The following is a 26,619-nucleotide window of genomic DNA, read 5'->3' on the forward strand; positions in this document are numbered from 1 at the left end:
CTGGGTGTACATTTCCAAAATAAAAAACAAAAAGCAAATAAAACCTATATACAGCAACAGTGTTTTGTGTTGTGTAGGCGGCTCCTATGATGTAAGTAATGGGCCCTGCCTGCTAGCCTGCTCCCTAAAATATCACTGGTTTGCTCATTTCTATATCAATTACTTTGATAAAATACATATTTTGTTATGTGCAAATAGCTTTAGATACCTATTGGGTCCCTAAATTACCAAATAGCATATATTCAACACAAAAAACAGCGAGAATTTGTCGTTGACAAAGGACAGTTGGACATATAAAGGGCCCCATTACCTTCAGTAGCTTAGGGCCTCATCAAACCTAAATCCGACCCTGACTTGGGGTAAACTTGGGAAGAGGATACCTGGCTTGCCCTTGACTTTCTCATCACGGCAGCGATAGAAGCAGCATCAGGCAGGGACAATTGCTTCTTTATCCCTCACTATCAGCTCCAATGCTTGTATATTCAAGAGGAAGCTCATTTTAAGGACACCCGTATAGCATACACAAGTAGGTTACACCAGTTATATGATATAGGACCCGAGCGGTTCAAGACTTTCTATGTCAGAGCAATTATCATGACTGATTTAATCCCCCACAAGGGTTTATGAACAGTTTCCCTCTATGCCCAAGCCAAGGAAACTTGGCCTTCTGTCTTAAACCCCACAAGGCAAAGTGTTAAGCGACAGATGGCTTGGTGTGACAGGTAAGTGTGAAGTCTCACATTAGCAAATATCTAACATCCCAAAGAAGGATCATCAAAGTCCCCTGGCAATCCAGCCTCTCCTACCACTTACTTGGCTACTAAGTTAGGTAACAATTGCAGTTATCAATTATTGCAGGTTTCCCCATTGGAAACAAGATACAGTGCGGGCATTAAATAGGGAGCCTAGCACCCAGAGAGAGGCAGCAGGAATTTATTCATGTTTACTTTCAGCATTTACACTATATACTGCTCAATAACAAAAGTTCTCTGGGCAGTTTACAAGCAAAATGGAAAACCAGGAAGGGAGGAGAATGGAACGGAGTACTCAGAAACAGGGCAGGATACTAGCCAGTTGGCCATGAACAGGATTGCAAGGGTCACCTGTTTTGTCTTCAGCAGATTTGTGGTTTGTTTATTTCAAGCCTTTGGGGTCCTTTGGGAGAAAGGGTGGGATACAAATTTAAGAAATAAAATAAGTAATAAACCCAATAAATAATTTTCTTTCCATTTTCTTTTTAATGTAGAGTTCTTTTAAACTGGAGTGTGTTGGAAAACAGGGCCATTCTGAATGTTTGCCCATTTTATTTTTCTGACTTAAAATGGGTAAATGGTTCCTGAAAAATTCTGAAATTATGTAAATGAGCATCTTCAACACACAAGCCCAATTCCTGCTTGCTGTCATCAATTTTCTTTTGTTTTCAGAGAAATACCCTTCAAATTGCCAATATCTGGGGAGTTTTTCACCACAGCCAGAAGCTTTCAAAACAAAAAACCCCTCCACTTTGATTCTATAATTTGCATTATGATTTGAGGTATATGAATATGATCATATCTAATTTTGTAGAGGACCTCTAAAGATTCCACACCTCAGTGGGGTTTTTTTGTGTTGTGGTTGCTTATTACCGTGACAAATTATATTATTAAGATACCATATGTTTCACTTATTTATTGATTCATATTAATTCAGTTTATTTTGTCTGTTATAAGTGCTTTCTGTTACATATAATCAATTTTCTAATGCTTTTTCTCCTGTATGTGGAATGGATTGTTATATTTTAGGTGTGATTTTAATTGCACTTCATGTTGCTTTTGCATTGCACTTATAAATATAATGTAAAAAAATATTGTATTGACATTTTAATATGCTGTCACTTTAAGATACCGCATGAAGTGTGAACAGAGCACAGGCACTTTAGGCAGGTGGGTCTAATTGCTAGTTTGTTTCTTAGAAATTGCCGTCATGTAATGTTTGATGAAACATGCACAGATCCTGGGAAGGTGTTTGGATGCTGAAACATGCTAACCAGGTTTTCTTTGCCTTCTGGTAAAAACAAATTGGACTTCGTAATTGATTTTTTTGTAAGTAAAGCTTTTATGTTTGCTTTGAGTTCAGACTCCATCTTTTTCTTGTTATATTTTGTCCCTTAGGAGTGTTTGCACCATAGGTATCTAGAAAAGCAAGCTTAGTATAAATTTGTTTATCTCATCAAATAGCTGTGTTTCTATTACTTTCAGATTTTAGCAAAGCCTGTTACTACAAAAATAATGGTAGGAAGGGAGAAAGGTAATTTTATTTAAACTCCAGCACTTCACCCTCCCCCCCCACCCCACTTACCTGATTGTATCTGGGTTTAATTCACAGAATCTTTAGTGGTGTTTTTTTTATGCCTTAAAAGGGGCTTTATTGGGGAAATCATTTTTTGGTTGTTGTTAAACTTTATTTTACAACTATTGACTAGAAAAGAAATATGAGCAACAACGTGTCCTATTGAAATAATAAATAAGGCCATTGCATCCTTTTTATAATGGCATTTAGATTCTCAAAAGGGATACCCTCCGCCCCAAAAACACATTAGTAGTTCAACATTGCTGCTTTTGGGAAAACCTTAGGTTTATTACATAGAAAACAATCAGTATCTAAGGTTCTTAAAAGCATATAAACTTACCCATTTTTAAAGTTGCCCATTTCACATGCACCCCAGTCAGCCTGAAATAAACACATTAAAAATTGGAGCACATTTTGAAATTAGATCATTATTAATTCCCTTTAATATACACCCTAGGCATATCAAAACCATAAAATACAACATAAAAATAAAATCTAGACCCAACCACTGAATTCATTGGGACTTACTCCTGGGTAAGTGTGCACTGGATTGCAGCCTTTGAGTGATTGCATAAAATGATGGAAGTCAACTTAATAGTTCAGCTTTGGTAAAAGGACGAGAACCCTGATCAATTTGCAAAGAATTGCCTTCAGCTGTGTTGGTTTCCGTCTACTACTTAAACAGAAGCTGATCACAGTTTGTTCTCCTTTTACGTATTTACTTTTTCTGGAACTCAGAGAAGGAAGGCCTGGTGGTAGGTTCAGACTCACACACAACAACGTGACACTTGACAGCCTTTCCTATTAGTTGGTACTCATAATTCAGAGGCAGCATAAATACTCTTAAGTGCTCTTTACTGGGGATTGGCAATATCTATGACAGAGGACTGTTGCTTTTGTGCCCTGGTTTGATCTGGCTGGCTACTGGGGAATTAAATGGACTTTTGTTCAGCAAGGATCCTCATATGAAGTTATGTTCCTGTTCTGTTAATTTAGGAAATACAGATGGTTCCTTGACACTTTAAAGAACATACAGTATGTGGGATAGGGTGGTTCATTAAAAACTTTTTTAAAAAAAATCCTGCTCCAAAGGTCTTATCTTACTACACTAGGGATTATATAGCTATATCTGAAATTTCATGCCTATCAGTTCATATCTTGACCCTCCTCCACAAAAATAACTGTTTACTTGGCCATTTTCCTATGTTGTGAAGGCTGAAATTTCAATTCAGTGGAGCAGGGTCAAGATATTAACTGATATGCATGGGCCCATGGGAAAAGCAAGCTGGCACCATAACCATGTTTGCACTCCCTTATCAGTCAGAATTAAAACGTTCTTTGAAGCCAATTCTGTGCATGGGTGGCGCTGTGGTCTAAACCACTGAGCCTAGGGCTTGCCGATCAGAAGGTCAGCAGTTTGAATCCCTGCCATGGCATGAGCTCCCGTTGCTCGGTCCCTGCTCCTACCAACCTAGCAGTTCGAAAGCACCTCAAAGTGTAAGTAGATAAATAGGTACCGCTCCGGCAGGAAGGTAAATGGCGTTTCCGTGCGCTGCTCTGGTTTGCCAGAAGTGGCTTAGTCATGCTGGTCACATGACTGTACGCTGGCTCCCTCGGCCAATAAAGCGAGATGAGCACCGCAACCCCAGAGACGGCCATGAATGGACCTAACAGTCAGGGGTCCCTTTACCTTTACAGAGGTAATATGCACCTTGACTTTGCCATGGGTTGAAAATACGTAGCACCATTTGCTCCTCTGCCTCGGGCAGCAAAGTGTCTCAGGCAGCTTTAAAAAAGGGGGGGGGAGGCTTGTCTCTAAAAGGCACTGTATTTACATCTCTTAATGGGTCCTCTCTCTCCAGAGTAAAGCATTGTGAAGGAAGGAAAAAGTTGGGGACTAGGCGTTTTAAAATGGGAAAGTGACAACCCATTGATTCATGCCCTTGACCTTGAGGATGTGCAAAAGACAGTCTTCACCAACTTGCCTTCCAAAATGGGATCAGGGGTTGGCCACATCTGAAGCATTTGAAGCCTCCCAACGAAAACCACAGTGATGCCTCCTGCCATGCAACGCCTGGTCAAAACAAAAGGAAGTGTCCGTTTTTAATGCTTGGCAAGCAAGATGCAGTTGAAAAGGTTGCAAGAGTTTTTGCATTTCAGCCTTAAAACAAAGGAACCCTCCATTGCTGTTGGAGTTCTGAGTGCAAACAGGCAGACACCTCCGCCAGACCGCTTTAGAGACATATTAGCGAAACCACCAAATTACTGTCCTTGTCGAGCTGTAAACAGCTATAAATCTTGGTTTTAAAAAAATAAACCAGAAAAATGTAGCACATTAAAATTGAATTAGACAATGCACACCACCCATAAACTATATAATAAACAGATCTTGGCCTTGTAGTACAGTTATGATTTCTGACAACTCACTAGAGAAGAGCTCATGAGCATTCCGAATGACCTGCTACATAAATCGCTGACTGGTCATTTACACTGAGCACATGAACCTCATTTTCTGAAATCCTGGTGAATGAGTTTACAATCGATAGCATCTTTACTTCCTAATCATTTAAGCTAACAACTTAAGCAATGGTGGAGCAATGGATACAGTGTATTAAAATATGGGACTCTTGAGGGAAGGTTCCTGTGAGACGTTTTGTGCTTGGGTACAAATAATACAAAAATTAAGTACTTGAGTGGCTTGGCAAATGTAGCCCATGTCTACTTGTATTATTAATTTAGTTATTATATACGGCTATTAATCACCTATTAGCCTAGTTATCTAGGCTACCTACAATAATTGTAGAACACCAAAAAAACACAAACCACAAATCAAGTAACAAAATAAAATCTCACATAAAATGCAACATAAATATAACAAAATTAATTAAATAAATATTCCCTTAGGGATGAAAATAGAGTGCTCAAATGCTGAGTAAAGGCTAAGATAGTAATCAATGTCAACTTTACGACAAAAATTAGGTATATATTATTAAAGTTGTTTAAAGTTCTTAAAAGGGCTGAGTAAACAAAAATGTCTCTGGGGCAGAAACTACATTACTGTAGTTCCTAGGTGGACTTCTCTGGGGAGAGTCTTCCACAGCCAAGAGGCCACCCCTGAAAATGTCCTCTTTCTCCTTGCTGTCTTCCATACTGAGGCATTCCTAAAAGAGCCTCAGTTAATTATCTTAATGCACAGGTAGGGTGTGTTCCTTCAGGTACTGAAATGTCAAGCTGTGAAGGTTTTTAGCTTTTGTGCTTGGGCAATGAATGTTCAGCTGAGCCATGCTTGCCTATATTATTATTCCTCCATAACACACATATGCCTAGCAATTGGGTGCTGTGCTTATAGCTCACACAAGTTTGGCTACAGCTGGATGTTCTGCTTGTGTGGAAATCCTCAGGGGGGAAAACCTGGCCCTTAGTTTTAACTGCTGTTTACAAACCAACAAAAACAACGTTCCTAAGCAATCCTGTTAAGAACTCCCCCCCCCCCCAACTGGCCAAATGGGCAGGATAATTTCATCATGCTGTACAAAATGCAATAAGCTCCATGGAGGAACCTCGCTTTGCGTATACAGTTGCCTCAGTATGCAAGTACCAATATTTGATTTGTTTTCATGTTGCAGTTCTGTGGTTTACACAAAAGCAAATTCCATTGAGTTCAGTGGGTCCGCTACAGATTGGTACAGCAATCAGGCCTGGATCAAGACCAGTGCCTTCATGTGGCAGCAGTGAGACCAGCTTGGGATTCAGCCAGCTCAGCCCTATTCCATCCTCGAAACGTCACATTGTGAGACCTAAGACATCCCATTAATGGCACTCTGGCTCATTCACATGTTTGGCAGTTGTCAGGGGGTCTGCTCAGCAGGAATGCTGGATCAAACCCTGCCCCCACCCCAGCATATGAGGGATTTGTATTACTCTATTAATGTCTTTACAGTTACGGTTTACTAAAGACATGTACAGTGGTACCTCGGGTTACATACGCTTCAGGTTACATACGCTTCAGGTTACAGGCTCCGCTAACCCAGAAATAGTACCTCGGGTTAAGAATTTTGCTTCAGGATGAGAACAGAAATTGTGCTCCGGCAGTGCGGCAAAAGTGGGAGGCCCCATTAGCTAAAGTGGTGCTTCAGGTTGAGAACAGTTTCAGGTTAAGAACAGACCTCTGGAACACATTAAGTACGTAACCAGAGGTACCACTGTATGTGATTTAGCAGCTCGGAATTCCATTTACTTGTGAAGCCCGGGACAAACACCCAGCTACAATATAACAGCACTGGGCATCATAAAACCTTTGTAATTGTTGGGTTTTGTCTTCCCCTTCAGAAAACAGGGTGATTGTGTTCACACTTCTGTTTACTCTACTTCCAGTGAGCTCCCAATGCTGGCTGGAGAAACAGTGTCTATATGACATTAGCCACAGTCTAAATTCATCCTGTGTCTACCTTGCTGTTTCTTGTACACCTGAAGGAGCGTCTCTACCCCCATTGTTCTGCCCGGACACTGAGGTCCAGCGCCAAGGGCCTTCTGGCGGTTCCCTCACTGTGAGAAGTGAGGTTACAGGGAACCAGGCAGAGGGCCTTCTCGGTAGTGGCGCCCGCCCTGTTGAACGCCCTCCCATCAGATGTCAAGGCAATAAGCAACTATCTTACTTTTAAAAGACACCTGAAAGCAGCCCTGTTTAGGGAAGTTTTTAATGTTTAATGCTGTATTGTGTTTTTAATATTCGGTTGAGAGACGAATATTCTTCTTCTTCTTCTTCTTCTTCTTCTTCTTCTTCTTCTTCTTCTTCTTCTTCTTCTTCTTCTTCTTCTATACTGCATTTTGTTACTCCCCCCACTCCAGCTTGAATCTAAACTGAGAAAAAGAACAAGTGTGTTGCATTGTAAGTCAGTAATGTGTACACAGTCAGAGACTTTATTTAGCAATACTAATAATATAGGCAACAGGAAAAAGTATCACTTTATTTGTAGTGAAATGGCAAAGAGGACAATGGAATTATCTGGGTTTGTATCCTCTGTTGACAATAATCCTAGTAATTTTCTAAGCAGAGTTAATTCTGGCATGTAGTATTTTGGCTAGGATCCTAGGAGAATGTACCTCTTTTTATACTTCAATTGTCTTCTTATTTTGTCATAAGCTCCCCTCCCTAGTATTTCTTTTGACTATTTTTTCCCAAGAAAGGGAAACCAGATCTTTTATTCCACACAAAAAGAATACATGAACTTACTATGTGCACTATACTTCAAAAATGTTTAAAATTACCAAGTGGAAAATGGGCAAATATGCATTTGTAAGCTGATTTTCAATTTTCAATTATTGGTTTAAGAAATATCTGCAAAGTTTGTTTTGTTTTTCAAATTATAAAAGGGTGGTTTTTAAAATACACCACTCCCTGCCATGCAAACATACATTTTCCTTTTTGGGTACACTCAAATAGATTCAAAGTGTGGGTGGGTCTTAAAATGACTACTTGTAATATGATGATATGATGATGATATGATATGATATCATAAACTTAAATGGTGCTGAAAGAATGTCTTTGACAGATAGGCAATGAAATAAAAACAAAATATGGCATTGCTTAACAAAAGTATCTATTTTAAAGTACCTTTGCAACCTGTGTAAATTTGAAAGGTGCCTTTTAAAAATTCAGTCCTCTCGGCTGGGGAAAAGAGAAAGATGTTTTACGGGGAAACAATTTTTTGTTTGGTCATCCTTTAGTGCCATGATTCAAGTGACCAGGCATTTGTTAAAGTTTATTATGTCTGAGCTGCAGGAACGTTTATGTGGATTAAGAAGGCATAGCTTGCAGCCCAGATTCTCAAATGGTGTTGCAGCTTTTCATTAACCTAGAAACCTCCTATTTACATGGTTCACAGCCTGGTCTCAGCTCACTTGGAGGTAACAAAGGGTGTCAGGGACAAGAGTACTGCAGGGGGTTTGATCCTCTAGGGCTGCCATCTGACTTTCATCAGGTCAACTGTTTTAACTCCTGCCTCATTAGGCAAAATAAAATGGAGATTATGGTGCGCAAAAGGATCAGATTACCTGGAGCTGGCTCTGCCTCCTGACACTTGCCATTGACTCTGTATTTGGACAAGGCCTTGCTCACTGTGTTTTCCTTCCAGCAAGGCAGCGGGCTTTAAATTATGTTGAAGACAAGATCATTTGTAATGTATCCCCTTTGACATTGCAGAGGTTAGGTGTGAAGAGAGTATCGTAATAGGCGAAGACACATCAGTCTCAGAGGTAGTTTACCTACTGGAGAGATGTCATTGTCTGGCATGGGTTTAATACTGATATGTGCCGTACTTCATATCAAGTGATGGCTGTCTCTTCACTTTCAAAGAAGGCAGTAAATTATTTTAAAATAGCATTTATCTAAGTGAATTTATTATTGACCTGATACAAAAGACAACAGCACTGTTTCAGATGATCTTTTGTCAAACAAGGCTTTGGGGGCTATTTGTTGTTACTCAGTGATGCCACTGTAAATAGTTACCCTATTAAGGTAATTATAACCCAGGTCAGAAAATAAGTGTGGTTTAAGGTTGGCTGTCAATGCCATAGTTGTTTTTTTTAGAATCAAAGCAAGATTATTAACATTCAGGTGACAATTAAGCAGAGCAAGATTAGTCAAGCAAACCAAGGAACAAAACTGAATGGGATACATGCCCATAACTCCTACTGTTAAGTGGAGGAATCAGCAGAGAACATACAGACCAAATACTAGAAGCTTACCTACTAGCTATTTTAGGGAAGGACGCAGAGGTTGATAAGGTATCACAATGAAAGTCAACTCCAGATCTGAAACTTAGTGAAGATCTGGAATGGAGAGATGGACAAAATGTGCCAAGCAAATATTGGGAATCAAGGGCAAGTCATTGTGACAAAGGAAGAGGCAGGACTGAAACACATATGTCTGGTTCAAATACAAAGAGGAAGAACGTGACAGTAATGGCACTTTAGTTATATAAGACAAGGACAGCATGTGGAGAAGAAATAGGAGCTGGGGGTAGCAGTTCTCAAACTGTGGCCCATCAGCTTTATTCAGTGCTGCACAGTGTGTCTGTGAAGAACAGTGCAACAGCAGAAGAAATAGAGAAAAGCAGAAATAGAGAGCGGTGAAGAAGTACAATTGCATGTCCTTCCAGCCCTCTCTGCCCACAGGAATCTCAGTATACAGTGGTACCTCGGTTTTAGTATAGTATAGTATAGTATAGTATAGTATAGTATAGTATAGTATAGTATAGTATAGTATAGTATAGTATAGTATAATATAGTATAGTAAACAAAGTTATCCCCTCTGCCGCATATCTACTTATATCTGATACACTGTGTGTGGACTGGATATTTTCTTGCTGAATTAGACTTGGATGTCTAGGGTAAACTGACTTTGAAACTTGCTTCAATAGTATCCTTGGGATAAGCCCTTAGGTAGGGATATTCTGATTAAGTTGATATATCTAAAATCCCTTCTTGCGTCCCATTTCAGCCATTTTTGCATTTAGTATTACATTATATCAACTAACATATTGTAAACACATGTCTGTATGTCGCATGTTTGTGGCTCTTTACAGAGCTCTGGAAAGATAAAATGTCTCATGTTTTCTCTGCAGGAGGTCTTGTGCTTTCAGCCAAATTTAATAGGTATTTATGCATTGCAAAGATCTTATCTCATGTCCTATTGGTTCCGGGTCATTCCTAGGCTCACATTATACTGGAACGTGGAGAGAGAGAGAGTGCAAGTAATTTGTTAATGTCATATAGGATGAACTTGGTTAGAAAGGGAAGTGTACACACTTTATAATAACACAAGTGTTTCCTTGCTAATCCCTTGGCAGGTTCATTATCTGTAGAGCCTCAGGCTACAGTTGGCCTATCGTGAGAGAGAAATTTAACCCACAGCATGAAATTAATCCTCAAAGACTTGTGTCTGCCCATTCTAGAAATAATAAATCTAAAGTGATTTTTATAATTCCCCTCTAACTTTATGTAGAGGTGTTATACTGGTATCTAAGTTCTGTGCCACATGCCGGTCTGTTGATTTACATTTTGTTAAGAGATGTTAAGGAATCAAGGAATGATAACAACAAAACGTGAGAAAACGTAAGAACAAAACGTGTGATGCTTTTGAAGATTGTGTGCATGTTTGTGGGTGTTTAGCTATATTTTCAACAAGATGCTTCTTTGTAGACTCAGATATTTGGCACAAATTGATTTCCTTTTAATGCTATAAAAATGCACAAGTAAGAAAACAATATAGGGCTGTGGAACCCAGACAAGGTTGTAACTACAGTATATAGCTACATGCATTCAACAAACGATAACTTTCAAGAAGAAGCTGATGGATTTCTGCTTGTGAAACAGACTTCCACTTGTGCAACAGGACTTTGCTGCCTCCCCCCTACACACTCTCAAAATCTGCTCCAGAAGGTTGTGGAACTCTTCAGAGGTCCAGGCATGGAAGAACGAGAAGGAAAGCCTTGTTGCTAGCAGAGCACTGAATACAACCCAAAACTGTATCTCTCTCCCCCCCCCCCCATTTCCTAAACAATAGGCATATACAAATAATATTCCCTCGTTAATCTTTTTGGTGAAAAATAAGCCATATTTAGAATGAAAGTAAGTGCTTCCATGTGCATAAAAGATTTATCTTGTGTGATCTGCCAGTTTGCAGTATGAAGCAGACAACTTGCATGCAGTGATTCTTCTAGGTAATGTTTCCCCCCCTCCTCTGTATAAGCGTCAGTAGAGACTGCTGACATCCGTATTTGAAATGGTTTCATTTTTAATGGGATCAGGGGTGGAAACATTTGACCTAATAATAGCTGACCAGTTGTTCATGCTAAACATGAGAGAGAGCAATAAAATCTAGGTTAGGAATCAGATTTTTTGGAATCTTGGTCTCGTTTTAGCCCAGTTACTCAGTGAAAGAAGTATTTTTGCACTTAAGAGTACAGATGAGAAAGGCAATGAAGGCTATTATATTAGGTAAAAGGTAAAGGACCCCTGGACGGTTATATCCAGTCAAAGGCGACTATGGGGTACGGTGCTCATATTGCTTTTCAGGCCGGGGGAGCCAGCGTTTGACCACAGACATCTTTCCACGTCATGTGGCCAGCATGACTAAACCGCTTCTGGCACAACAGAACACTGTGACGGAAGCCAGAGTGCATGGAAACGCTGTTTACCTTCCCGTCGCAGAGGTGCCTATTTATCTACGTGCACTGGCATGCTTTTGAACTGCTAGGTTGGCAGGAGCTGGGACAGAGCAATGGGAGCTCACCCCGTCATGGGGATTTGAACCGCCAACCTTCTGGTCGCCAACTCCAAGAGGCTCAGTGGTTTAGACCACAGTGCCACCCGTGTCCCCCTATTAACAGTAGTTTACAGGACAATGTTAAATACATGGTTTAAAAGACATCCAAATAAAGGGAGTGCTATTAACAATGGGGAGAAGCACAATGGGAACACATGGAATTGTGGTGTGACAGGGTAACTGAAATTGAGATAATGCGGGTTTAATGCTAACTTTACTTTTCATAGGAGGGAAAAGAGGAATCACAAGAGACAGCCAAATAGAATGTTTTTCTGAAGAAGAGTTTTAAAGAGTCATGACTCTGGAAAGGAGAAGGAAATTATCCTGATTTCTAACTGATTGTTAAAATCACACTTTTTTATTATTCTAGGGGTGAAAGAAGTATTGAAAGTTGTGAACAGTGCCTTAAGATGTTTCTTTGATCTGATGATTTTCATGAGGTTGGAGACAGTCATTTAACAGGATGGTCCCCCTTACCCCAGTCGTCTTAAAAGAGAGAGAAAGACGTAAAGCTACAAAACAGGCAGTAAAATCTGTTGCAAAGTATACGCTTTGTAGATTACTGCAGTGTCTGCTGCCCACAAACCTTTGGCTAGCATGCTTTCCCCTTTAACAAAAAAACCATGTTGCTTTGTAGCTTTAAAATTATCAGCACATTGAAAAATCTTGTTAAACCCAAAAGAAAGGCCCTGTTTCCCTTTTGATTTAACAGCATTTCAGATGCTGGTGAAAAAAAAGGGGGAGCTCTCCTTTTATTCCCGAAGTCAGTAAGAAATATTATGGAAAATTGCGCTAACTCTTGCAAATCCCTCTACAACTATAAAAGTACAAATGAGATTGTCCCTGCTGTTTCAGTCAGGCCTGTGAACTTCAGAGCAATAGGATATTTATAAGAAAATTCCAGACATAGCAGTGTAGCCGTGATCCATATGACCCAAACTTCCCAGTCTTTGTCTATCCTCCTGTCTTTAAGGAAAAACAGAGGGGCATAAAATAAAAACTTGGAAGAGCACAAATCATTGTTATGACTCGTTATAATGAATGATTTGCGTATTGCTTTATAGACTCGTTAGGTTGAGCTCTTAAGGAAAACTTCTTCTTTTTTTTACTACTTTATGCTAATTCTCAAGCCACTCTCTCGCCTCAAAATAAGAGTGTTCATTTTGCAGCACTGCCTTTCTATCCATCGCTGGGTTTTCCAGCTAAGGAAGTGTGTTGTTGTAAAGGTGCAAGTAAGCTCACCACTCTTGTCAGGGGACGGCTAGTGTTCCCATTTGTGATCAAGTTCTGTGTTGAGGAGTCCGTAACTTAGGCTGCTATCCTAATAATAACTTGTAAGCCTCCTTGAGTCCCTGTCAGGAAAAAAGGTGAGCTATAAATAAATATTTAGTAATAGAACTCAGGATAGCTCAGCTGGTAGAACATGAGACTTTTAATCTCAAGGTTGTGGGTTCAAGCCCCACATTTGGCGAAAGATTTCTGCATTGCAGGAGGTTGGTTTAGGTGACCCTTGTGGTCACTTCCAGCTCTGCAATTCTATAGTTCAACAACAACAACTCAGAAATAAGTCCCATGAAATTCAATGGAGCTTACTCTCAGATTAGACATGCAAGTGGGGCTGGGATTGCAGCCTTAGACAGAAAAAAGGCTAATGTCAAATTGTTTTATTTTATTTTATTTATTTAATGATTCTCTCCTACTCACATACCCCACTAAAACATCAGCACTAAAAACCTATATAAAAACCACTTCAAATCCGATGCAGATACAGACTGGGAGAAGAATCTCCACTTAAAAGGAAGCCTTTCCCTAGTTGCCAAAAGGACAACAGAAACTTGTCTGATATGTAATGGGATGGAATTGCAACTGGTTGGTGCCATCACACTAAAGGCCCAATTCCTTCTTTCTGTGTACTGGACCTCTTGGTAAGATGGTATCTGCAGGAGGACATCTCCCACAGAGCTTAGGGATCTGATGATGTTTTGGGTTTTCTGGGCTGGATCACACCAAAGAAGCGTTTCAGTTAAATGCGTTGTAAACTTTGTATGAGAAATTGGCACACTGGTGGCAAAGTGTTATATCACATATCCAATGCATATAAATCGCTTTTTCTTTATCATTCTAGCTGAGTCCCTGGTCTCAACCTATATCAAGATTTGTACACCAGTCCCTGCACCTTGAATTTAACCTGGTAGTTAATTGGCAGCCTGTCCAATTCTTTCAGCAGTGGTGTAACATGATGGCGAAATTCTACCCCAGTGGGCAATTGACCCACTGCAGCTTCTGGCCAACCTTGGGGGTAACTCCCATAGCAGTAATCCAGTGTGCTACACATTATTATGATGTGCTTAGAATAATGAAATGCCCAGAAATTAATGCTAGGTTGATTTGCTTTTCTTAAATCATAGAAACAGCAAATTAAGATTGCCCCTTTAAACATGGTCCTTTACTGGCAATATTGGAGGCAAGTATTAAATGGCCTTTCACTTCCAGTTGATAATGAAAACCATGTATGTTTAATATTGGGGCACAGCTGGGTGGATCAGAATAGAACTTTAACTCTTAATTCTAAATTTCCTAGCTTTACTGAATTCTATTTAGAACTTTAATGGTGTTTTAATAGTGCTCTCTTAGGCTTGGCAATATACATTATAGCCAGACATATCAAACAGGGGTTTTTATTTTTCAATGAAATGCAGATCTCTTGTTGAAAATATTGATGCATCCAAGGACATAATCTGATTTTTTTTTCTACACCTAACCTTAGCCAAAAGATGAGGAAGTGATAACCTGATATTTTAAAGCAAATTTTAGTAGAACATTTTATCTAAAAGTAGTATATTAACTATATTTCTTAGTACTGCTGTTGAAACGTAGATCCTTATTTGGACTTTACCTTTGCAATTGACTAGTCAACATGTGATAGTAGTATGATTTGTACATTTCATTCCCTGTCTGCTATAAAGAACTTTTTAATCATTTGTGTTTCTGTGCCACCAAGGAGTTAATTTAATATGTGTAACATTGTAGTCCGCAGTATTTTTTATGCCTCTTCATCAAAGCACAATACAGTGGTACCTCGGTTTAAGAGCAGCCCTGTTTACAAACTATTTGGTATAAGAACTCCGCAAAACCGGAAGTAGTGTCCCAGTTAGCGAACTTTACCTCAGTCTACGAATGGAATCCAGATGGTGAAAGGGCACCAGCGGTGGGAGGCCTCATTAGGGAAAGCACACCTCGGTTTAAGAATGGCTTTGGTTTAAGAACGGACTTCTGGAATGGATTAAGTTCATAAACCGAGGTCTTCTTCTTCTTTGGTGATCACTCGTAGCCAAGATTGTATTCCATAAACACAGTTTTAACAATGAGTCCGTAAGTGACTGTGGAGGCCAATTCTGGACCCACACGTCCTTCCACAGTGGGGACATTGGAGTTGATCATGGTGTGGATTTGCCAAGTGTGCCCTCCTCTTAGCACGTTTCTCCCTGTACCAGTGTGCAAAGGGTTAATCTCATACACAACCCTCCTCGCCCCTAAATACTAATGAAAATAGAAGAGCCACTAGAATACTTGTCCCAAAATGGAAAGGAGAAGCCCCGAGCAGAGAAGAATGGCTACAGAAATTAATGCAATATGCATAAAGGGTGAAACTTACCAAAAGAATAAGAAATCAAGATAACAAACTTTTTTTTATTAAGGAGTGGAAATTGTTTATTGAATACAGTGGTACCTCGGGTTACAGACGCTTCAGGTTACGTGTTTTCGGGGTTGCACACCACGCCAAACCCGGAAGTAGCGGAATGGGTTACTTCTGGGTTTTGGCACTCGCACATGCACAGAAATACTAAATTGCATTTTGCGCATGCGCAGAAGCACTGAATCACAACCCGCGCATTCGCAGATGCGGCGCTGCAAGTTGCGAACTTGCCTCCTGCACAGATCACGTTCGCAGCCCGAGGTTCCACTGTATTTACAAACTAATTGCAAATAGATTAAGACATTAGCAGGATTACTGTAAAAATGTGCAATTTCAAAAACATATACAATAACAGAGAATTAAAAGAATAAGTTGAGACCAATGGGACATGCAGGGAAAGAAGGAAAGAGCTTTTAAGGAACTGCAGGAAGGGGGGGAGTCGAGGTTAAATGTTAGAATTATTGTTGAATGATTATTGAAATGTTTTCTTTTTGTTATAAATGGAAATTATATATATATATTTTAAAGAGTAAGAATATAAATAAATAAAAACCTTTAACAAGTTTTCTACAAACCGACAGAGTAGCAGGCATCTCCCTGCTTTACTAGTCAGAAAGAAAGGTGCTATAACATAGGGGAAATCAAAACCTCGTAAAACAATTCTGTGGAACTACCTAGCTCTTTTTTTTGTAAAGACCTTTCAGTGAAATTCCACTGGCTGCAGAGCAATTGCACCAGTGTGCAGCCTGGAGCCTTTTATGCATGGTAATTAATAGGGAAAATGGAATTCAGTGTTAGGGCTTGTTTAGTATCCCTGATTTGATATGGTTACTATGAAGGAACTTTGTATCTTGAGCTTTGTATCTTGTTCTCTGTTGTGAAAGAATGATGTACAGTATTTGCATTGTGGATTTGGGCACATGCTAATGATATTGCAGTCTGATAACTTCATTTGACAGTTTAATGCAGTGATGACATGATGGCTAGCAACTAGCCAGTAGGAAAGAAAAACCATGATCTTCCCTGAACCATATGTGGAAAATGTACTTGGGTTCTTCCTCGGGGGCATAAAGCATTTGTGATGATGAGAAAAGAGATGTTTTCTGTATGGACAGTGAATGAATTTTAGGGTCCAATAATGATATGTGATGACTGTGATGGGTTCTCATATCAAGGATTAGGAAATAATATTCTGCATCATTTTTACTTATTTACAGTTATATTCTGCCTTTCTTGCATCATGGAACCCAAGGCAGTATATATTTTATGTTCATTCTTTAATAACTGATTTAAATAACAATGATAATTATGTATCCCCTAAATTGGGATCCAAAAACATTACTTACATTTGTATTGTCTCAAATCCAACAAGGGTTAAGAAGACTTTTTAAATCTGTTAATCAATTGTTAGTGCAAGAAAAAACTAATTATGAAAAGATAAACGTTTTGGCTTTTGCTGATAGGTTTAAAAACACAAGTGGCAAATTGAGGGGCAACCCGTTGAGAAGGTGAAATCCTTTAAATATCTAGGTTTATGTTTTACTTCAACTGGGAATTGGAATAAGCACTTCATGAATACAAATAAATTGACTATTAATACAGTGAACTCTCTATCAAGGTTCTATTGGAATAAATGAGGTAGACAAATTCCACCAGCCCTCAAAATTTATGAAGCCAAAGTCATCCCACAAATCTGTTATAGCTCACAAATATGGAGATCTCTTCAAAAGACGAATCTGGAAATATCCCAGAATAAATATATTTGTGTTTATTTTTGAGCTCTCCAAGGCAACTGAGTCTTCTATTCTTCATTTGGAAGCTGGCCTCTGTTCAGTGAGGGCCAGAGTGCATCTCCTTGCCCTTAGGCAAATCTAAAATTTAAAAGGGGGATAGGGCCCGTTTTAGTACTTTCTGCTTTCAAGGAGATGCTGGATCTTAACCATAGAATTGCAGAGTTGGAAGGGACCCTGAGGGTCATCTAGTCCAACCCCCTGCAATTCCTGACAGATGGCCATCCACCCTCTGCTTAAAAACCTCCAAGGAAGGAGACCCACCACCTTTAGGTGGTGTCCATTTCACTGTTGAACGGCTCTTACTGTCAGAAAGTTCTTCCTTGTGTTTAGTCAGAATCTCCTTTCTTGTAAGTTGAATCCATTTGTTTGGGGCCTAGCCTCTGGAGCAGGAGAAAATAAGTTTGCTTCATCTTCCATGTGACTGTGACAGCTCTCAAGATATTTGAATATGGCCATCATATCTTCTCTCAGTCTCATCTTATCCAGGTTAAACATACTCAGCTCCTTAAACAGAGCGAGTCCGTCCTGAAATCAGGAAATGCTACAAGTTATTGAGAAGTATGGCCATCCATTTAGGACTGTAGCTGTCTCACTGTTATAATCACTTCACATGGGTGAATTACCTCTTTTAATGGAATACAAGTGGAAGCTGTTTACCCTTGTTTTCTTTGTGTAAGAGACAGTCAAAGGGTTGGGCAGACCTGAGGATGAGCCAAAAATTCTACATCACAGACTTTCAGCTCAAACTTTGGGAGCAGGGAGTGAAAAGGGGGAATTAAATTGAGGGCCAGTTGGAGGCCAGACATTATAAGGGAACATTATTCCAGGGCCTAATTCTGCACCATCCACACCACTGGAGTTAGAGTGTGGCAGATCCAAGCTTGTAATAAGACCAAGCCAAATTGACTGAATGCTGAACAATGTTCTCATTTTCTCATTAAAATAAAATGCTTCTATAAAAGCCTTACAGCTTGACTGACATCTTTAATTTGGAGTAAAACTGTGGTAATGTTCACTAAAGTGGATGACTTACTTCTGAAAAATGCTACTTGCAAATTAGATTATCAACAATATTTATGGCTCGAACTGCAATATGCTGTGAGTCTGTCGGAGAGGCGTTAAACTATTTGTGTGTCATGCACCAGTGAGACAGCTATAATTAGTTATTTTTGTTAACCATTAGTGTAATTACTGTAGCAGATCTCCATGCAACTGTTCCATGGACAAGTTAAACCTGCTCCCAGGCAGGTTTAATTTATGTATCTCTGGCTTTGCCAAGTATTCTAAGTGTCTTTTAATTATTTCAGACACAGTTCTTAGTTCTGTCTTTGGAAAACTCCTGTAGCTTTGACTTACTTTACTAAATGTTATGGAAAACCAGATTAATTCAAAGAGAAAATTATTTCATGATTCCCTTACCATTTCATCATGACATATCAGGATGTTTGCCTATTCATCAACACTGCTTTGTGAGTGGTCAGTGTATTTATTTTTCATATGTTTACAGGGTAATCCTATGCATGTTTGCTCAGAATTAAGCCACACCATGTTCAATGGGGCTTACTCCCTAGTAAGTATGTTTAAGGTTCCAAGTTTACAAAGCCTAGTTAACATTTACAATGATTTGTCAGCAAAGACAGAAGGGAAAGCTTCTGAGCTCCTTGCAGCCACAAGCAAGGAGATGTGCAAGTCCAAGGTTTGCTGTGGCTTGTTTTAGCTCATTCTTTTCCAGTAAACTGTGGTTTAGCTAAACTGCCAAATGGAAGGCTATTGAGGCCTGCAAGTGCTTCCATCTTATCTGAAGTGGTTTCGTTCAAACACAGATAGAGTATCAGTTACTATAGTTTCTGGATGATGGCCCTTCACTCTGCAGGTGTGGGGTTGTGCATTTAAATTATCGTTTGCTAATATTTCACCCAGGAGATCATTCAACTATGTCCTAATCCAAATTTTCAGTCTGATCCAGAAAGAGCTTACCACATACTATCCCTGCACATTTGACTCCATAAGAAGGTAGCTGTGCTGTATGAATGAAAAATTTGTATGAATATCTATATCACTTTTAGTTCTCAAAACATTTCCCATCCTTTAACCTTTTTGTTTTTAAGAGGTGCACTTGCTCATAAATGACATGTGCATTTTGATTTCAATTAATGTTGGGATTGTACTTTTTAACCCAGTTTTATCTAATGGTTAGACAGAAGCAGAATTAAGAATATAATATAGCATATCCAGAGTAATGAAGTATGGCAGAGGTCAATTAGAGAGTGAAGTTATTGAAAGATCTACTGAAAAGAAGATAATTTCCTGTTTCTGCACTGCTCTACTGTTCTCTGTCTTATGCTTATACTTAAAATATCACTGCAGTATTACAATAGTTAAAATATAAAGCCCCGTATTGGCAAAATTTATACCTCTGGCTTAAAATAATTAGGTATTTGTTTTGAATTCTAATGTCCATATTTTCAACAGTTTATGTGATTTGAAAGATTTACCCTTCAAATAAACTGCAGAATTATACTCTCAATTTACTTATTATCCTTGGTAAGTAATATAAACAACCTGCACGTTCTGTTCCAGATGGTGGAATAACTTATCAGTGTTCATTCGGTAATAACTAAGCCCCTAATGAAATCTAAGCATAAGTAATGACAAATGCAATATGTATAGTAGCAAATATCCAAATTGTGAACAAAAAGCATTAGAGTAAATGCCCTAATTAAATGTGACAGCTTAAAATATAGCCCTGTTATATTTGAATGTAACCATGTGAATCAGTAAGTATGCAGCCTTGGAATATTCATTTTGAAATCGGTTCTGCTTTTAGGAACAGCAATTTTGGGGGGTTTGTAGAATGTAGCCCTTTCTAATTCAAAGCCCTTCCTATCTCAGGGTCTGAAGGTAAGAACAATACCAGAAAACATGTAGATACCAAATCCCTGTGGCATGAACAATCAAATTAAATAAGAATGAAATAATAAAGGATTTTAAGGATATGAATTACTTTGTGACAGGAACATGTGCTCTGGCTTTCTCTGCTGTGGTGGGATGATGAGCTGCTTGTGCGTAAAATGCAAGTCCCTCAGAGTTTGATCAGGTTTTCAAACCTCTGCCTGTGACGGAGCCCCTCCGGCATGGCTGCGTCAATCGCTAGTAGAATCCGAAAGTGGTTGCTTTCGGAAACGTTTCCAACATAAAAGCTCTTTCACGGAAACACGTCTTCTGGACTCTCTGCGTGACAGTTTCCGGCGAGGCGTGGGTGTCCCTATAGGAGGTCCTGAGACCTCTCCACTGTTTTCGCTGGAAACGTCTCTGAGCCACCCCTCCGACTCACTTTCCCTGGAAGTTCCTGCTCGCCCCCTACTGGTTCCCTCTTCAGCTGCTCCGTCTCTTTCAACCTGAGGGAGCCTTTGCACCTCCTGTCCTTCCGATGGCAGTTCCCTGACATCCACCTCCCCTCCAGGGCCCCCTTCACCCCCTCCCGTCTCCTCCCCTCCGGGCTGGGAGGAAGTAAAACCCCTGAAAGAACCTTCCTCATCGTCCGAAGTTTCGAACACTTCCCTCCACCTGCTACTGTCCCTCGTCTCTCGATACTCCTCGTCTTCGGAGTCTATTCCCTCTTCCAACTCCGACTCCGTGAATCCTTCCATTTCCTGTTCCTCGTCGGTGGTGCCGAAGTACTCCCTCCTAAACCTTTCTACCGGCTGTGGTTTCCTAGGGAATCTTTGGTGGAACGTTTCTGTTAAAACCTCGTCATTGACCTCCCCTGCAGTCACCCAGGTGTTTTCTGACTCCGGTTCCCCTTCCCACGCCACCAAATACTCTACCTGATTTCCCTTCCACCTGGAATCGAGGATTTCCGCTACATGGTTGCTGCGTTCCCTCTCTTCCAAGGCTGGTCCCCTGACGTGCTCCCCTTCACGTCCCCCCCTGTATGGTGACAGTAACGACCTGTGGAACACTGGGTGCAATTTCATGTGGTTGGGTAACCGGAGTTTGAAAGCCACCGGGTTGACCTGCTGAATGACCTCAAAGGGTCCCAATCTTCTGGGCCTCAATTTCTTACAACCCCCTTTGAACGGCAACCCTTGGGTTGACAGCCACACTTGATCCCCCACCCTTATGGTTTCACCTTCCCTTCTGTTCTTGTCTGCCTGCTTCTTATATTGTGCCTTGGCCCTTTCTAAGTTGAGCTGGAGCTGATGATGGATCGCTTCCATCTCTTCTACAAAATGTTCAGCCGCTGGAACGCTCCATCTCTCCCCTCCCTCCCCTGGAAATGCCCTGGGGTGACACCCGTAATTAGCCAAAAAGGGGCTCATCCCTGTGGACACATTCTCCGCATTATTGTAGGCAAATTCTGCCAGCGCCAACTTTTCGACCCAATCGTTCTCTCTGTCATTGACATAACACCTCAGATATTGTTGAAGAATGCCATTTGCTCTTTCCGCCTGCCCGTTGGTTTCAGGGTGCCGGGCCGTTGAAAAATTGACTTCCACGTGCAGCAAGCTCATGAGCTTCCTCCAGAACCTGGAAGTAAATTGTTTGCCGCGGTCCGAGATCACCCTCAAGGGAGCCCCGTGCAACCTAAAGATGTGTTCTACAAACAACTTCGCTGTTTCTTCCGCTGTGACTGCATGTGAGCATGCTACAAAGTGGCACATCTTTGTTAACAGGTCTACTACTACCATGATGGCTGTTTTCCCCTTGGACTTCGGCAGATCCGTCATAAAATCTATTGATACCGCTTCCCAAGGCCGTTCTGGTGTGGGTAATGGTTCTAATAACCCTGCCGGCGCCCGTCTTTCCCCTTTGGCTCGCTGACATTGGTCACACCCTCTTACATACTCCCTTACATCTTCCCTCACCTTGGGCCACCAGAATTCCCTGGTAACCAACCACATGGTCTTGTGTTGCCCAAAATGTCCCGCCGTGGGGCTATCGTGCAACTGCTTGAGTACTCTCCCCCTCAATTCACCTTCGGGTATATACAGTGCCCCTTTGTAATACAATGCCCCATTTCTTTCCTCAAAACCTTCGGGGCTCTCGCCCTCCCCCCTGAGTCCTCTGAGCTTATCCTGGGCATATTCATCATTTTCCGTTTCCTCTACCAGTTCTCGTTGCCCCACCAGCGCCGCCCCACACACCCAGCGGTCCTCAGGGATGACATGTCTCTCTTCAATCGCCCCCTCCCCCTCCCAATACTCTGGTTTGCGTGAGAGAGCGTCCGCCCTGACGTTTTCTGGACCTGGCACATAACAAATTTCAAAGTTGAATTTAGAGAATTCCTGTGCCCATCTCACTTGTCGTTGGTTGAGCACTCGAGCTGTTCTCCAATACTCTAAATTCTTGTGGTCGGTGCACACTTGCACCTTGTGTTGCGCCCCAATTAATAAATGTCTCCACCTCCGGAACGCTTCGTGAATGGCAAGTAGTTCCCTGTCATACACCGTGTAGTTCCTCTCGGATTTATTCAGCTTCCGCGAGAAGAAGGCACACGGTCTCCACTCTGACATACTCCTCCCCGGTTGAAGAAGTACCGCCCCTACCGCCCGGTCGGACGCATCGGTTTCCACTCTCATGGGTTTTCGTAAATCCACATGCAGAAGTTGTTCTTCCGAGGCGAAAGCCCTTTTCAGTTCTTCAAATGCTCGCTCCGCCTCCGCCGTCCAAACAAATTTCTTCTTGCTGCTGAGGCAGTCGGTGATGGGCGCCGTCAAGTGGGCAAAGTTCTTGATGAACTTCCGATAAAAGTTCCCAAACCCCAAGAATCTTTGCACATCCTTCTTGGTCTTCGGTGTCTTCCATTCCAGTACCGCTTGGACCTTGCCTGGATCCATGGCCAATCCCTTGTCTGACAAGCGGTACCCCAGGAATTCCACCTCCTTGGTATGAAACTGGCACTTCTCCAGTTTCACCCACAGCTGGTTGGCTTGCAGCCTGCCCAACACTTCTCGAACGTCCCTCACATGCTGCTCCTCATCCTCCGAATACACCAACACGTCGTCTAAAAAGGCCACACAGTTCTTGTAGAGCAAAGGCCCCAGAACGTGGTTAATAAACGCTTGAAAGCACGCGGAGCCTCCTTGTAGACCGAAGGGCATAACGAGGTATTCAAAGGCTCCCAAAGGGGTGAACATGGTGGTCTTCCATTCATCTCCCTTCCTTATGCGTATCAGATTGTACGCCCCCCGCAGGTCCAGCTTTGTAAAAATCTTTCCCTTCCTTACCCTGGTCAAAATGTCATCAATTCGGGGCATAGGGAAAGCCAGGGGTTCCGACACTGCATTCAAGGCCCTGAAGTCACACACAAGTCTCGGCTTATCTGTGTTTTTTTTGTCCACAAAAAACACTGGGCTGCCCCCCACCGCTCGGGACTCTCTGATGAAACCTCGCTTCAGGTTTTTGTCAATGAACTCCCTCAGCTCCTGCATCTCCCTGTCGGACATGGCGTACAGCTTGCCCACTGGGAGTTGGGCCCCAGGGAGTAGGTTGATTTGACAGTCAAAGGGTCTATGCGGTGGCAGTTTGTCTGCTTCCCTTTCGCTGAATACGTTGCTCAGATCTGCGTATTGCGGGGGCACCTTCCCTCTGCCCATTACTTCCATCCCGGCTAGGGTGACTCTGTCTCCGCCCTGAACCTTCCCCTGCTTGCAGTGTTCTAGGCAATGCGCTGACCCAAAGGAGACCACCCTCTGATGCCAGCCCACTAGCGGATCGTGTAGCGCCAGCCAGCTCATCCCCAAGATGATGGGAGCTCCTCCCAAGGTGGCCACATTAAACGCTATCCGTTCGGTGTGCCTTGCCACCCTCATTATCATCGGGACAGTCTGTTGGCTAACTTCTCCTCCCAACAGCTCTCTGCCATCAATCGTGGTCACCTGCAAGGGATTACTTAAAGGGATGGTCTGTATCTGGTGCTCAGCTGCAAACTCCTTACTCATAAAATTACAGGAGCTGCCTGAATCCAAAAGCGCCTTGACCTGTAGGGGGTGTCCATTTGGCAGCTCTAGTGACACTTCTATCACTAAAGCAGGTCTGGGTGGTTCTGGCGTGGGCACTTTCACTGCTCTTTGGCCTGGCTGCTGTGCCCCGACGGTGGCAGCCAGGCGTTGGCTTTTACTTGCTCCTTGTTTTCCTCCTCCCTTTCCCCCACAGCTCCTGCCATCCCTTGCCATTCCTTTCTTTGTGGGCAGACTCTGGCAAAGTGCCCTGGCTGTTGGCAGAGATAACATTTCTTGGCGCTCTTTCCCTCCTTCTTCCGCCCTTCACTGGGATTTGAAACTGCGCGCGCCCGCGCTGTTCCCACTTCCATCGGCTCTGCCGGCGGGAAAGGTGGCTCTGGAATGTCCGGAATGCGCAGTTCCCTCCAACGTTCTCCTTTCCCTTCCCGCCTTTCCAAAGCTCTCGCTTCCTGGCGCGCTCCTATGGCCAGCGCGGATTTGGTCAGCTGGTCCATAGACTCCGCCCTTGGCCCCCGGGAAAGTTCATCTTTAACGGCCGAAGAAAGCCCCTCTTCAAAAAGCATTTGGATGGGTTCCGCTGATAGGTCCCACCCCAATTTATGAATCAGCATAGTAAACTCAGTCCAGTACTCACGGACAGATCGGCTCCCCTGTTTGCAAGCCATTAACTGCCTTCGTACCACCCCCTGCTCAATGTCACTGGAAAACATCAGGTCCATGGCACGAAAAAACTTCCTCGTGTCCTTTAGTATCTCATTATTCACTGCCATCAGGGGTCGAACCCAATCCTTCGCCCCCCCTTCGAGATGGCCAATTACAAAAGCCACTCGCGATTCCTCGTCGGGGAAGTCATCATACTGCAGGTTGAGAGCGTATTGCCTCTCAGTTCTAAAGGCATGATAGTTTCTGGGATCTCCCCCGAATTTCTGCACCAATCCTGGCACCTTTCTGGCTATCGAGGTGGTTTTCTCCTTTCCCTTTTCTGCATCCTGAGCCCTCCTCTCCTCAAGCCTCGCCGTTTGCATGGCCAGCTGGATCTCCAACGCCCTGTACCTTTCTTCCAGGCTTGGACCTCCTCCAGCTGCTCCTGCTCCTCCGGTTCCGGCTGGGTCGCTCATGATGCCGCTGCTTGCACAAGCTGGCTTTCAGTGACTTTCGGATTGCTGTGGTGGGATGATGAGCTGCTTGTGCGTAAAATGCAAGTCCCTCAGAGTTTGATCAGGTTTTCAAACCTCTGCCTGTGACGGAGCCCCTCCGGCATGGCTGCGTCAATCGCTAGTAGAATCCGAAAGTGGTTGCTTTCGGAAACGTTTCCAACATAAAAGCTCTTTCACGGAAACACGTCTTCTGGACTCTCTGCGTGACAGTTTCCGGCGAGGCGTGGGTGTCCCTATAGGAGGTCCTGAGACCTCTCCACTGTTTTCGCTGGAAACGTCTCTGAGCCACCCCTCCGACTCACTTTCCCTGGAAGTTCCTGCTCGCCCCCTACTGGTTCCCTCTTCAGCTGCTCCGTCTCTTTCAACCTGAGGGAGCCTTTGCACCTCCTGTCCTTCCGATGGCAGTTCCCTGACATCTGCCCTATAACAAGTCAGGTCCATCTAGTTCAGTATTGTCTCCACTGAGCGACAGCAGCTTTCCAGGGTTCCAGACAGAGGTCTGTCCCCGTCCTACCTGGAAATGCTGGGGACTCAGCCTTTTATGTGAAAGGCAGCAGTGATTTATCTATTTTATTTGGCAAATAAATAAAATTCCCTCACTAAGGCTGGGATCCTGAGAATAAAAGAGGGGAGGGCACTCAAACAGGAAAATCAAATATTCTGCTCCTCTTCTCTTTACTTTACTTTGCTTGATTCATCTTTAGCACAGTTGCATAGGGCTAAAGCAGGGCAGTTGCCGTTGTTCCAGCACCCAGTGAAGACGACTTATGTTCTTCCTTTGCATCTTCCTTGCAAGACTTTCATATGTGCTAGAATTGAGGGCCGAGGTAGTCTGACAGCGTTAATCAAGAGCATGGGTAGGCAAACTAAGGCCCGGGGGCCGGATCAGGCCCAATCGCCTTCTAAATCCAGCCTGCGGGAATCAGCGTGTTTTTACATGAGTAGAATGTGTCCTTTTATTTAAAATGCATCTCTGGGTTATTTGTGGGGCATAGGAATTCGTTCATTTATTTTTTTCTTCAAAATATAGTCCAGCCCCCCACAAGGTCTGAGGGACAGTGGACCGGCCCCCTGCTGAAAAAGTTTGCTGACCCCTGATGAAGTGTATCCTTAAGCTAAAGGTCAAGACAGGATGCGATCACCAAACAGAAGCTTCTGTGCTTCCAGTTCAGGTTTCTTATTTTTTCCGAACCAAAACAAGAAGTATAATAAATAGGACTACAATATTTATATCCGGGCTATGGCTCCTTAAGGCTTCTCTGTTTGGCCATCAGGACTGTCCCCAGCCACACACACCCTCCCCAGGCCACCCCACTCACCAGCCCTGCTTCATGCCCTCCTGGAATGCTTT

At 42.3% G+C, this 26,619-nt stretch overlaps 1 protein-coding gene and 1 non-coding gene across 5 annotated transcripts in view; both read left to right on the forward strand.

The window, feature by feature from the left end:
- The window catches only part of SLC25A21 (solute carrier family 25 member 21), a 275,631-nt gene that overhangs the window by 153,021 nt on the left and 95,991 nt on the right, over positions 1-26,619 (forward strand). The window lies entirely within an intron of this gene.
- On the forward strand, positions 13,054-13,127 carry TRNAK-UUU (transfer RNA lysine (anticodon UUU)). Its single transcript has one exon. It is a non-coding gene; the product is annotated as a tRNA-Lys (tRNA).

Source organism: Podarcis muralis, chromosome 1 (assembly GCF_964188315.1).
Source record: "Podarcis muralis chromosome 1, rPodMur119.hap1.1, whole genome shotgun sequence".
NCBI classification, from domain to species: domain Eukaryota; kingdom Metazoa; phylum Chordata; class Lepidosauria; order Squamata; family Lacertidae; genus Podarcis; species Podarcis muralis.